This window comes from Babylonia areolata, chromosome 1, assembly GCF_041734735.1.
Source record: "Babylonia areolata isolate BAREFJ2019XMU chromosome 1, ASM4173473v1, whole genome shotgun sequence".
NCBI classification, from domain to species: Eukaryota; Metazoa; Mollusca; class Gastropoda; order Neogastropoda; family Buccinidae; genus Babylonia; species Babylonia areolata.
Genome location: NC_134876.1, coordinates 69986718 through 70001717, shown reverse-complemented (window position 1 = coordinate 70001717; position 15000 = coordinate 69986718).

Genomic DNA, 15000 nt, shown 5'->3' with positions numbered 1-15000 from the left:
GGACATTTCCTGGACGCTGAAAACAAACCCACACAAATCAATAACATTACCCAGTAACCAGATCCACATAGAGGAAACGTGTTTCATAGACTGAAGAAATATAAAGATTAATAGGCCAGAAAAACAAACAAAAAAGTCAGGAAAGAAGAGACAACAAAAGGAAAAAAGAGAACGGCGGAAAAGAGGAAATCAGTTTCTAGCTCAGAAGTTAGGGATTCAGATTTTGGACTGTGACGAAAGCGACATCCTTTAGAAGATATTGCAAAGACGAGATCTCCGAAGACCAAAACTCAGTCGTGTATCATATTTCTTCTTGATAGATTCGACGATGGCAATGATAGGGACAGAGCAAGAGTATTGGACACTGGGGGTGAAAGAGCATACGCATGCCAGCAACTGAACCTGAACAGCTATGGGAGCGGGGGTGTGGTGGGGCTGGGGGGACAGTGTATTGATGGAGAGGGGGATCTTTGCAAAAAACATGAGTACAATATCTCATGGGACAATCGTTGAAAAATAGCACTCATGGAAGAGAAGTAGAGATTTGTGGGGGCCATGCCGAAGGTGCACAGAACAGGGAGGTTTGATACGGCCTGCCACGCGATACCTGACTAATAGTACGATCACGTGCCACAGAACACAAGTCTTGCTTTCGAGTGTGAAAGAGCAACATGCATTTCGCGTGAGTATTCCGTCTCCACCAGAGAACCAACACCAGCGTCTGCTACAAGATTCTACATAGCCCCTTTTTCTGCAGCACTATTGGCCTATTTTCCAGTGTTAAACAAATTAGAATTTTGTGCTGAACTAGTCATTAACTGTGGGTTATCCAAAGTAAGAATCTTTCCAAACATTGTAATCACCTTTTTTTCTCACTTTGGGCACAGAAAACTCATTTGAAAAGAAAATGATATGGGCTCCTTCTATAAAAGTGGGGTCTCTGGTATCTGCTTTGGTTTTAATCAAAGGTGACACTTCAAGTTAATTTCCTTGAGAATCAATGAAGCGTCTTGATTTGGTTTGATTTCTACTTGATTTCTGAATCGGGCATTTCAAAGCTTAAGAGTGTTTGATGAAGTAACTAGCTGTAATCAAACATGATAGCGTCTTTGACATCTTCAGTCCTAGGTGCAATAGGTTGTTCCAAGCTGTGTGGTGGCATCATGTGAGAGCACGCGCCTAGAATGCTTGAATTCAGAGGTTCTCAGCTCAAACTTTCAGAATAGCCGTATATATATATATATATATATATATATATATATATATTTTTTTTTTTTTTTTTTTTTTTTTTTTTTTTTTTAATCTCCTTTACTTGACGGTGTGAGTAGGTACTGGTTCAAGAAGTCAATCCTCGGAAAAAAGAGGCGAAGCACCTTATTGATTGTACAACAGACATTAAGTTTCAGTTTCGGTTTCAAGAAGGTGTGAAAGCGTGTGGACTGATCCATATACGCCACACCACATCTGCTTTAAAAAAAAAAAAAACGGAAGCAGGTGACTGCCCTACGCATGGACCGATCGCGCTGGACTGGGTTCCAGACCACATATATCTTGCTGACAGCATAGGTCTCTATTCCATCATCTGTTCCAGGCTTATCTCTGATAAACAGCTTCTGTCGTAAGAACACACACACACACACACACACACACACACACACACACCCCCCACACACACACACACACACACACACACACACACACACACACACACACACACACACACACCACACACACACACACACACACACACACACACACACACACACACACACACACACACACACACCACACACACACACACACACACACACACACACACACGGCACCAAAAACCAAAATGTGTGCGTGCGTGCTCGTGTGTGTGTGTGTGTGTGTGTGTGTGTGTGTGTGTGTGTGTGTGTGTGTGTGTGTGTGTGTGTGTGTGACTCTTCATAGAGCGTGTGTATGCACCAGGCTGTGCACACTTCCCCACACCACACAGCCCCCTTCACGTCATGCGGTGCCAGTGGTGTAGCAGTCACTGAATGCACCTCGCCCAGTTCATCCCCTGCAGTTTACTGCTGATCACAAATCACCTCCCTGACCCCCTGCGCCTCGCTGGCTATAAATCATTTTCACATTCTCCTTCTTTTGTGGAGCTTTCTTCTTCTTCTTCTGCTTCTATGGAGTTTTCTTCTTCTTCTGCTTCTTCTTTTTCTTCTTCTTCTTCTTCTGTGGAGCTTTCTTCTTCTTCTGTGGAGTTTTCTTCTTCTTCTTCTTCTTCTGCTTCTGTGGAGCTTTCTTCTTCTTCTTCTTATTCTTCTTCTTCTTCTTCTTCTTCGTGTGTGGAGCTTTTCTCTTCTTCTTCTTTTGCTTCTTCTTCTGTGGAGCTTTCTTCTTCTTCTTCTTCTTCTTCTTCTTCTTCTTCTTCTTCTTCTTCTTCTTCTTCTTCTTCTTCTGTGGAGCTTTCTTCTTCTTCTTCTGCTTCTGTGGAGCTTTCTTCTGCTTCTTCTTCGTGTGTGGAGCTTTTTTCTTCTTCTGCTTGTTCTTCTTCTGCTTCTTCTTCTGTGGAGCTTTCTTCTTCTTCTTCTTCTTCTTCTTCTTCGTGTGTGGAGCTTTTTTCTTCTTCTGCTTCTTCTTCTTCTGCTTCTTCTTCTTCTTCTTCTTCTTCTGTGGAGCTTTCTTCTTCTTCTTCTTCTTCGTGTGTGGAGCTTTTTTCTTCTTCTTCTTCTTCTTCTTCTTCTTCTTCTTCTTCTTCTTCTGCTTCTGTGGAGCATTCTTCTTCTTCTTCTTCTGCTTCTGTGGAGCATTCATTTTCTTCTTCTTCTTCTTCTGTGGAGCTTTCTTCTTCTTCTTCTTCTTCTTCTTCTTCTTCTTCTTCTTCTTCTTCTTCTTCTTCTTCTTCTTCTTCTTCGTGTGTGGAGCTTTCTTCTTCTGCTTCTGTGGAGCTTTCTTCTTCTGCTTCTTCTTCGTGTGTGGAGCTTTCTTCTTCTTCTTCTTCTTCTTCTGTGGAGCTTTCTTCTTCTTCTTCTTCTTCGTGTGTGGAGCTTTTTTCTTCTTCTTCTTCTGCTTCTTCTTCTTCTTCTGCTTCTTCTTCTTCTTCCACTAGCTGCCATGCCATGATGAATGAAAAATTGAATGTATGTGTATGTGTGAACAGTAAGTGCGTGAGTGTGTTTGTGTGTGTTTGAGTGTGTGGGCGTGAATGTGTACGTATGTCTTTGTTGCTTGTTTTATAATTTTGTGTGTGTGTGTGTGTGTGTGTGTGTGTGTGTGTGTGTGTGTGTGTGTGTGTGTGTGTGTAGTACCTATGTACATGTAATGTACCAATTGTTCCAGTTTTTCATCGCTTTGTTACCTTTAATAGACTATTCAAGTTCCTATTCTTATTCGTCGTTCTTATTATTTTATTTATTTCAGTTTATTTCTTTATTTTTATGTTTTGTGTCGTTCGTTCTTTATTTTTTTATGTTTTGTGTCGTTAAATGGGCAGAATTGTAAAAAGGCCTTTACTGTGCCTAATTCTTTACCCATTAAAGATTCAATCAATCAATCAATCAATCTTCTTCTGCTTCTTCTTCTGTGGAGCTTTCTTCTTCTTCTTCTTCTTCTTCTTCTTCTTCTTCTTCGTGTGTGTGGAGCTTTCTTCTTCTTCTTCTTCTTCTTCTTCTTCTTCTGCTTCTTCTTCTGTGGAGCTTTCTTCTTCTTCTTCTTCTTCTTCTTCGTGTGTGGAGCTTTCTTCTTCTTCTTCTTCTTCTTCTTCTTCTTCTTCGTGTGTGGAGCTTTCTTCTTCTTCTTCTTCTTCTTCTGCTTCTTCTTCTGTGGAGCTTTCTTCTTCTTCTTCTTCTTCGTGTGTGGAGCTTTCTTCTTCTTCTTCTTCTGCTTCTTCTTCTTCTTCTTCTTCTTCTTCTTCTGTGGAGCGTTCTTCTTCTTCTTCTTCTTCTTCGTGTGTGGAGCTTTCTTTTTCTTCTTCTTCTTCTTCTTCTTCTTCTTCTGCTTCTTCTTCTTCTTCTTCGTGTGTGGAGCTTTTTTCTTCTACTTCTTCTGCTTCTTCTTCTTCTTCTTCTGCTTCTGTGGAGCTTTCTTCTTCTTCTTCTTCTTCGTGTGTGGAGCTTTTTTCTTCTTCTTCTTCGTCTTCTTCTTCATCTTCTTCTTCTGTAGAGCTATCTTCTTCTTCTTCTTCTTTTGCTTCTTCTTCTTCTTTTGCTTCTTCTTCTTCTGTGGAGCTAATGCATATGCTTTTTAATATGTCGCCTTTTGATCAGTTATCGTTAAACCTGTCAAGTATTTCTCTTTTAGAGATAATTAAGTATTCTTGTATCTTGTATCATCATCATCGTCATCATCATCATCATCATCATCATCATTTTCTTCTTCTTCTTCTTCTTCTTCTTCGGAGCTAATGCATATGGTTTTTAATGTCACCTTTTTGTCAGTAAACGTGTCAAGTGTTTCTCTTTTATAAATAATAAAATATTCTTGTACCTTATGCCATCATCCTCACCATAACCATCACCATCACCATCACCACCATCAGCATCATCATCGTCATAACCATCACCATCATCATCATCATAACCATCACCATCACCATCATCACCGTCTTCTTCTTTTGCTGTGTGAAGAGTCATCAGGGACTGCACACAAGAACTGTTCACCTGATTCCTCTACGTGTACCGGTTGTTCTTCAAAGTCGGGGTCTCAGCAAACGGTTTTCTGGTCCATTTTGTTATGTTGCTAGTCCATCGTTTTTTGGGGGTTTTTTTTTGTGTGTTTTTTTCTTTTTTCCCCCTGTCTTCCCCTCTGTCTCCAGGTGCCAGTTGCATTGCTTGGTTCTACCTTTTTTGACAGTTACATTGAAGGGCGCAATAGCCGAGTGGTTAAAGCGTTGGACTGTCAATCTGAGGGTCCCGGGTTCGAATCACGGTGACGGCGCCTGGTGGGTAAAGGGTGGAGATTTTTACGATCTCCCAGGTCAACATATGTGCAGACCTGCTAGTGCCTGAACCCCCTTCGTGTGCATATGCCAGCAGAAGATCAAATACGCACGTTAAAGATCCTGTAATCCATGTCAGCGTTCGGTGGGTTATGGAAACAAGAACATACCCAGCATGCACACCCCTGAAAACGGAGTATGGCTGCCTACATGGTGGGGTAAAAACGGTCATACACGTAAAAGCCCACTCGTGTGCATACGAGTGAACGTGGGAGTTGCAGCCCACGAACGCAGAAGAAGAAGAAGACAGTTACACGTGACTAAATGCCTACGTTGACCGAACTACGCCATTGGTCAGTTCCATACTGCACACAGTTAGAAGCGGGTTACGACCATACTGGGCTCTTCCGTCTGAGCAATGCAACTGGCTCCAGCCTTCAAAGAAGGAAAGATACACGTGACTGGCCATTCTTCCAAAGGAAAAGAAAGGCGGATTCACAACACAAAGACCCAAGCACTTGCACAATGGCTGTTGCAAACACTTTGTGACCTGAATCACGTTTACCTGAGATGAAAAGAGTCTTACTGTTATGAATGCGGTCCCGAAAGAGACAACCGTGACAGTTCTGCCATTGATTATTAATAACAGTGTGTTGTATAACTGCATATGTCTAAGAGTGATCACCGCAGTTTCCATCGATTCGCGAAGCGTTTGACATTGCTCGCGAGATGTTGTTGAATAAGCTTAATTAATAGCTCAAAAGGCTTCTTTCGAAGCTTTGGAGTTCTTTGGCCACAAGGCCTGATCGACTGGCTTTATGTACATATCTGGCATCTGCTTTTTTTCTTTTCTTTCTTTTTTTTTCCTTTTTTTGTGTGTTATTGTTGCTTATAGCAGATATTATGTCGTGTACATTAATCAGTTTGCAAGCTTTGACACCTCCTTGAAACTGAAACTGACACGGAGTTCATGGGGGTGGGGGTGGGGGCCTGGTGGAAGATCACGAAAGATTAACTTTCTCTTTGTTAGCCCTGAAGAGTGAAGCTATCGGAGCTGCATCCTTGCATTGGGCCAGCAACGTTTTGAGCAGAGAGATGCAGACTGGTCTAATCGCACCATATGACCGTTTATCTCCAGACGATTTTTGCACGTTGCTGCCGGAACTTTCTTCCTTCTTCTCTTCTTTCTGCGGAGGCTGCGGGCTTCCTCCTTTCCATTCTGGGAACCAGGCTGTGGATAGTTTGTTCACTTTATCTCTGTATTTATCGTGACCGGATTCCAGAGACCTTCATTTATCATGTCGTTGAAATACATCCTGCCGTCGGAAACAAAAAAAGTGGGGGGCAGAGTGTTGCACTTGTAGTGAGGAGTGCGCGTGCTGTGTGAAATGGTGGGCGTATCTTCGGAGATGGGCAGGGGGGTCGGTGGGAATGAGTTTCGGGAGGATATCTTTTTAGAATGGGTAGGGGAGATGCAAGGAGAGAGAGAGGGGAGGGGGAGAGAGGTTGTTGGGGATGAGAGGGAAAGAGTGAGTGACTGAGTGAAAGAGAGAGAGACCTACCTACGAACATCCCTCCTCACCCCCCCCCCCCCCCCCACACACAAAGAAAGAAAGAAAGAAACAAACAACAACAACAACAAAAACTAACCAAACAAAAACACTTTAAAAAAAAACCAAACCCACACACATAAAAATCCCAAAAAAACAGACGAACGCGAGAGAGACAGTTTCACGAAACCATTCAACAAGATAGCACAATCATTCCAGAACCACCCTACTCTCTCTCGGCGCTGGTCTCTCTCTCTCTCTCTCTCTCTCTCTCTCTACTTCCCGGCCCTACTTTCACGTTTCGCCCGTCCCACTGTCTCTGCTCCCGCAGACATCAAGTTGTTTCTGGGGGTTTTTCTCCCCCTTCTCTCCGTACTGGCCTCAAATGCAAGTTTGGTTGCATTCTTTCACTCATTTGCACGTATAGCTGCATTTTATTTTACCCACTTACACGAATCGTTACATTGTTTTACCGGGCAGTTGGGTGCATAGTTGCATTACTTTAGTCAGTTGCATTCTCTTGCTCAGTTGCATACACACACACACACACACGTATAGATAGACAGAGAGAGAGCTTACATTCTCTCATTCATTTGCATATATAACTGCATTCCTTTACTTCAGTTGCGTGATAACTTGCATTATTTTACTCAAATGTACACATATGGTTGCATTCGTTTACCAAGCAATCCGCATGTATAGTTGCATCATTTCATCCAAATTGCGTGTGTAGTTGCATTGTTTCATACGGTTGCAAGTATAGGTGCATTTATTTACTTTACTTGCATGTGTAGTTGCATTTTGTTGCCCCGCTGCATACGCAGTTACATTTTTAGTCAGTTGTATGTACAGCTGCATTCTTTTACTCAGTTGCATATATAGCAACATCATTTTATTCGGTTGCATGTTTAATTGCATCCGTTTACTCGATTGCGCTTTTAGTTGCATTCATTTATCCAACTGCGTGTATCAATAGTTGCAATACCTTACTCAGCTGCAAATGCAGGTGCATTTGTTTACCCTATTGCAACCACGGAAGAGGGTGGTTTTTTTTTACGCAGTTGTGTGTATAGCTGCATTCCTATTTCTTGTCAGTTGCATTTATAGCTGCATTGTTTCACTCACTAACATGTATAGTTGTGTTTTCCCATTCAGTAGCATGTGTAGTAATATTCTTTTACTTTTCTTTTTTTCCTTCTTTTTTAATGCTCCGCACGTGACTTTCCGGCTTTCTGTGTAACGCTGTCACCAGTACTGACAGTCCTGTGAAAGAGCAAAACAACAAACAAACAAACAAAACAAAACAATAACAAACACACAAAACAACTATCAAACCAAACAAAATCAAAAATAAAACAAACAAAATCCAAAGAAATAAAAGCAACAACAGTTACCCATGCACAATTATTTGCGCATTTTACACAATGATGGACAATTTGTACGCTTTACAAGTGCTTGGACATATCTAGACTTTTTGGTTGTTGTCGTGAAATAAAAAGTGTGTGACACACAAAGTTTAACAACAGGGCTGGGTATTCTCCTGTTGAGAAAAACAACAACAACAATAACAACAACTCTCCCGTCAGTGACTTGGATAGTTTCCCCTCGAGAGCATTTCGTTTGCAGTCAATCATAAGACAATGTAAGTAGGACCACTCCACACAGACTTACAATATTTACGAGTCCGTGGCACTGCTCGACTGACTGTAAGTTTTCTGCGTTTTTATCACGGGTGTTCCCACAAGTGTGTGTCTGTCAGCATCTATTACTGTCTTTGTATTTATCTCTCTTTCTGTTTCTCCTCACCCTCTCTGTCCGTCTGTCCCCGTCTCTCTCTCTCTCACTCTTTCTCTTTTCACACACACAATCACACATTCGCTGTCTCTCTCTCTCTCTGTCTCTCTCTTTCTCTCTCGCTCTTTGTCGGTTTATCTTTCTCTCTCTGTCTCTGTGCTTCTATCTGCATCTCTCTCTCTGTCTCTGTTTCTTCATTTCTCACCACCACCCTCTCTCTCTTTTTGTGGGTTTGTCTTTATCTCTCTGTGTATCTCTGTATCCTGGTATCTTTGTATCCTCTCTCTCTCTCTCTCTCTCTCTCTCTCTCTCTCTCTCTCTCTCTCAAAAATACTTAGGAATGATATTCTCAACTAGATTAAGTCTGAATTATGCTTGGGAAAAATATTGCAGTAAGGGGAAAAGGGTGCAATCGAAATTTTGAAGACGTTACTAAAGCTCAAATGTTTTGATTGCTGTTTACCTTGGAAATTGTTTTATTCACAGATTGAACCTTTACATACATGTGGAGCAGAAATTTGGGGACTAAGTGTAAATAAGCAGATTGAGAAAGTGCATACATATGCAGTTAAACGCTTCTTAAATGTACCAATACATTCATCCAATTTATATGGAGAAACGGGAAGGTACCCTTTGTATATATAAATTTTTGTAAGGCTGGTTGAAACTGTTGAAGCTTCTACAAACACGCTTATGTAGGCGGGCCTGTGATATGATGTATATTCAAATGGATTTAGGGAAAGAGAACTGGGCTTACAGAGTAAAGAAAGTGTTCTCAGAACATGGTTTTGGAATTGTGTGGTTGTCACAGGGAGTAGGAAATGAACAGCAATTTATATCAGAATTTAAAGACAGACTTATTTGTTCTGGCTTTCCGATATGGAAACAAAAGAAAAATATAGTTGGTTTTTCTCATTTATAAACGTATTTCAATCTGAAAAAATTCTAAGGATCATTACAGATAAATGGCACAGAATAAGTTATGCAAGATTTCGATTGAGGACACTTGGTTTCAACGCAAGTAAGAAATGGTTTGAACCTGGGACTTCCGTAGAATTACCATGCCCATCATGTGGCTCACAAATTGAAGATGAGAAACACTTTTTGTTTGAGTGTAAAGCTTATGATGAGTTGCGAGAGAAATGTATTTTTTTAAAATAGGTGTAATCAAAATGCACAACATTGTTTCTGTTTTATCGTCTGAGGATGAGATTATAATTAGATCGATTGCCAAATTTATTGCAGAAGAGCAAAAAATAAAACAGGACTTGTTATCCACGGGCAGAATAATGCATTATAAGGTAGTTAACTAGTTGACTGAATGTTGATATGTCCTGGAATGATTGCAGGGAGTACATGAAATTATGTATGTGAGAGGATGGTCGAATTTTCTTTTTCTTTTTCTTAGTATTTACTTTGAAGTGATGAAGTGATACAATGTACATATATAATTATAGTGACAGTGTTACCAATCTTTGTTTAATTGCAATGTTTAAAACTTAAACCACAGAGATTATTGTAATCTCTTGAAGTGAAAAAAGTTACCCCCTTGTCAAAAGACCTTTTCAGGCAATGACAATAAAACATTTCAAGTTCAAGTTTCTCTCTCTCTTTCTCTCTCTCACTCTCTGTGTGTCTCCGTTTCCCTCTGTACCTCCCCATCTCTCTCTATCTCTCTCTCGCTCCCTATTTCTCTCTCAATCTCTCTCTCTCTCCCTCTCTCTCTCTCCCCCTCCCTCCCACTCTCCCTCTCTTCCCTTCCCTTCCCTCTCTCCCCTCCTCTAACCCCTTACCCCTCACCCCTCTCTCTCTGGCACTATCGCTGTATCAATGACTGAATCAGACTGAAGCTCAAAAGCCGTGAAGATGGGTTCCACAAGGCAAATTGAAAGGCAACGCCCACTCAGCCAGTCAGTGTCTGTGGGCTGAAATCAGCTGTCAGTGACTGGCTATGGCGTGACGGGCAAGTTGGTCACACAGCCTTTCTGTCTGTCTCTGGTCCTCCATTCTGTTCCTCGCTCTGTCTATCAGTCTGTCTGTCTGACTGTCTGTCTGTCTGTTGGTCTGCTGGTCAGTCTCTGTCTTCCTGTATGTCCCTGTCTCTTTCTATCTGTATATCTATCAGTTTATCTTCTATCAGTTTATCGGTAAATTTATGTATGCATGTATGTATATATGTATGTATGTATCTATCTATCTATCTATCTCTTTGTGTGTGTACGTGCGTGCGTTTGTGTGTGTTTGTGTGTGTGCGTGTGCGTTCGTTTGCATGTGAGTCATGTTTGCGTGTCTGTATGTATGCGTGTGTGAAAGTATGTGTTTAAGGTTGATTGCGTTTAATGTCTGGAGTCTTGTTCCCATCAGTCTGTGCAGGCTAACTGTGATGATTTTTTCACACACACACACACACACACACACACACACACACACACACACACACACACACACACAGAGTCTTATTAAACATAAGCCATGGGTCGTAGTTTAAAACAGGTGAGGAGGGGGATGGGGCGGGGGGGTGGGGGGGGGGGGGGGGGGGGGTTGAGGCAACTTTTTACTGGAGGAGAAAGATGGCTGGGAGTATACATTTGTATATAATGGTACGTGTCAACATTCAAACACTATACTACTTGTCTGGTCTGAAAGAATCACGGCTTGCCGGTGTGAGTGGAAAGGTGGAGGTGGGTGGTGTGGAGGAGGAGGAGGGGAGACAGACACACAGACAGGCAGACAAACAGACAGAGTGAATGAATGACTGACAGGAAAGGGGCATGCGGATCATTGCACTGAAGACAAACAGACCTCCCGATTGTCAGTGCCGGATTCCGCAGCGATTAGTGGGAATTCTTTCAACAGGTACACACACACACACACACGCGCGCGCGCACACACACACACACACACACACACAAACACAGAAAAAAACACACACGCGCATACACACACTACACACATATACCACACACGCGTACAGGCGCACGCACGCACACACGCTGACACGCACGCGCGAACGCTATCACATGCACACGCACAGACACACAGACACACAGACACACACACACACACACACACACACACACACACACACACACACACACATTACACACACACACACACACACACACACACACACACACACACACACACACACACACACACTCACACACACTCACACACACACACAGACGCACGCACGCACGCACAATCACACTTAGGTCACGCACTGAAGTAACCTCACAATATTAGATCGCCCAATTTTGTACAAACTTTTAACAGACTCATATTCAGTTGCCAGTCTCTTGATGCAGATATGCATAGCATGCACAGATATTTTAAAGTGAAATGAATGATAATTAAGCCGAGGTTTTGGATTGATAAAAGAGACTGATGAAAACATGCATTAAGAAACATTTAGTTCGTTAAGATCACATGGAACGTAGATGATGAGATGATTACATTCCCTCTCCTTCGCTACCTCTCTCTGTCTCTCTCTCTCTCTGTCTCTGTCTCTGTCTCTCTCACTCTTACAACTGACGTTTTGGGATTGGAGGAAGAATATAAACAAATTTAAGTCGTTCATTCATTTGCCGTGAAAATATGCTTGAGTGACCCCTCACATTCCAGTGTGCAAAGCAACTACCACCTTCTATCTCTCTTCCTCTCTCTCCCTCCCGCACTCTCTCCCTCCCTTTCTTTCTACCTCCCTCTCTCTTTCCTCCCCCTTCTCTTCCTCCACACCCCACACCCCCCACCCTTCCACCCCCCCTCTCCTCCGCTTATACAAGCCGTACAAGAAACGTTCACATTTTTTTTTCTTTTTCTTTTACGAGAGGAGAGGAGGGGGGGGGGGATGTGTGTGTGTGGGAATCCACGATGATGAATCGAAACTGACACGTGTTCCTGCCCATCACGCCTACGTCACGAGTCACGTGCTAACGTGTCGGCCGTAAATTTCAGTGGGCATGTTTAGTAAGCGAATGGGACCAGCATACACCAAACACGCTCTTTTAGGTCAAACAATAGAAGGGTGTGTGTATGGCTGGCTAATTAAATAGAGGCTGCTGACCGTCACTGCTTTCCTTGATTCCGAAAAGTGCAGCTTCCCACACACCCTCTGTCCGTTCTGTGCCTGTATTCCTGCACCTCTCTCTGTGTGTCTTTGTCTTATTCTGTCTCTCACTCAGTGTGTCTCTCTGTCTCTATCTCACTGTGTCTTTGTGTCTTTGTGTGTGTGTGTGTGTGTGTCTGTCTGTCTGTCTGTCTGTGTGTGTGTGTGTGTGTGACTCTCTTTCCTATCCTCTCTCCCCTTCTCTCTCTCTCTGATTCTTGTCTGTTAGTCATCCGTCTGTCTGTCTGTCTGTCTCTGTCTTTGTGTGTCTGTCTGTCTCTGTCTCTCTGTCTCTGTCTGTTTGCCTGTCTGTCTGTCTGTCTCTGTCTCTCTCTCCCTCTCTCTCTCTCTCTCTCTCTCTCTCTCTCACTCACTCTTTCTCTGCACTGTTAGCATGTATGATGGAGCACATTCTGGTAGTTTCTTTTTTGTTCAGTGATTACAACAGAACATCACATCCGTTCCTCTCCTCCCAGCACATCCTCTCTAATTTCTCTGTCCTGTCTCTTGCCAGTCTGGTTGTGGTTCTTTATGCCAGCGGTTTTTTTTCTCTTCTCTCTCTCTCTGTCTCTGTCTCTCTCTCTTGCTCATTGTCCCTGAGTGTCTCCGTGTTGTTTGTGTCTGTGCGTGGCAGTGTGCGCGCCCGTGTTTGTGAGTCTGTGTGTGTCTGTGTGTTTGTGTTACCTTTCGTTCATTGTTTAATTTGACGTCTTTTAAGGAAGGGAAAGAGAGAGAGAGAGAGTGTGTGTGTGAGAGAGAGAGAGAGAGAGAGTGTGTGTGTGAGCAAGAGAGAGAGGAGAGAGAGTGTGTATGTGTGTGTGCGTGTGCATGTGTGTGTGTGTGTGGGGGGGGGGTGTGCATGAGAGAGAGAGAGAGAGAGAAAGAGAGAGACTTTCATAGTTATCTTTTGCATTAGATTACGTGGGCATGCAGTAGAAGGAAAGGAGATGACTATATGGGGAACCAGGGTTGACGTGTTTAAACACTTGTCGAAACAAACGTGTTGCTCTTCGTGCACATCGTGCAAACTGACACTTTTTTCTTCTCCTTGCTTAGCTGGATGGAAAATCCAAGAATTGCGCAATTATCTGTCTGTGCCTGCCAAGAAACGATTTCTTTAATTTCGGAGATTCAAACTCAGATAGCTGAATTTCTTCCACAACCTCCCGTTTTCGTTCCCGTTCTCCTCCTCCTCCTCCACCTTCATCATCACCATCATCTTCTTCTGTTTTACTTCTTCTTTTCCTTCTTCTTCTTTTCCTTCTTCTTCTTCTCATCATCCCTCTCCTGCGCCTCCTACTTCGTCTCCCCCCCCCACCACCTTCCCCACATCTCCCGCCCCCCTGCACACCCCCCACAACCACACCCCCTCACCATATCTCTATCTCAGCTCTGGATCATGCCATACTGACAAAAAAAAACAACCTGCTCAAGTTTGATAATGATATCTGGTGTCTTGTGGGAAGAAAGTCGCTGATTAAAAAAAAAAAAAAAAAAAAAAATCCACTCCCCTGATTGACTTTACCTGCCATTTCCAGCTTCAGATAGGACTACCACAGTGAGGGGGTGGGGTGAGGGATGGGGGGGGGGACACGTGGAAAGAGTGGGGGTGGGGGTGGGCGGAGGAAGGGGGAAAAGTGAGGGTTTGGATGGGAGAGAGGGGGTTGGAGGTGGAGGCTGCGTGGCTGGGTGAGTGAGTGGGACTGAGGTATATGAGGGCAGCGTTTGTGCAAGTTGAGGTTAAAACAAAAGTCGGGTGCGGGAGGGGGGGACGGGGCACGGGGGGGGGGGGGGGAGGAAGAGAGAGAGGGTTAACGATAGAGAGGGGTACGGAGAGAGAGAGAGAGGGAGAGAAAGAGAGAGAGAGAGAGAAGACAAGACAAAATTATTTATTTTCGAGGATAATAGACTACGCACTGGCGCGCTTTTTCTTCATCCAGTCCCCGCCCTGATACAGGGTTTACACTACACAATACTACATTATATATGTCACTGCATGCACTACACAATGCTACTTAAAGTCATATCATACGAACACAATACTACATAAAGCATGGTAATCATAAGATACACACACGCACACACACACACACGCACGCGCGCGCGCGCACATACACACGCACACGCACAGAGGCACAAGCATGGTATTAATAAACAACAGAGAGAGAGAGAGAGCACAAGAACAAAGTTTTATTCCATAGGCCTCTGGCCCCTAGAAACAAATAGAACAATGCAGAATGCCTATCAAGGAAAAATGAAAACACGAACAAGCCATGCATGCAAGAAAGTGGAATTTCAAAAAACTACAGATTTTCTTTTATTTTCACAACTGACAGTCAGTACAGAGGGCATTACTGTTCCTACATTACCTGCGAAATTGATTCGAATTTTCATTGCATAAAAGATATAAATTCCTAAGCTCCTAGTTTTTTAGTATGTTGTCACATTTTAGCAATTGTGGTAGAGATCGTTTGCAACAATAGTCCAGGTATTTATCTCTGATAGAGAGAGAGAGAAAGAGAGAGACAGACAGACAGACAGACAGACAGACAGAGAGACAAAGCGAGGGACAGAGTAAGAGTCATGGACAGAGACAGAGTAAGAGACATGGACAGAGACAGAGTAAGAGACAT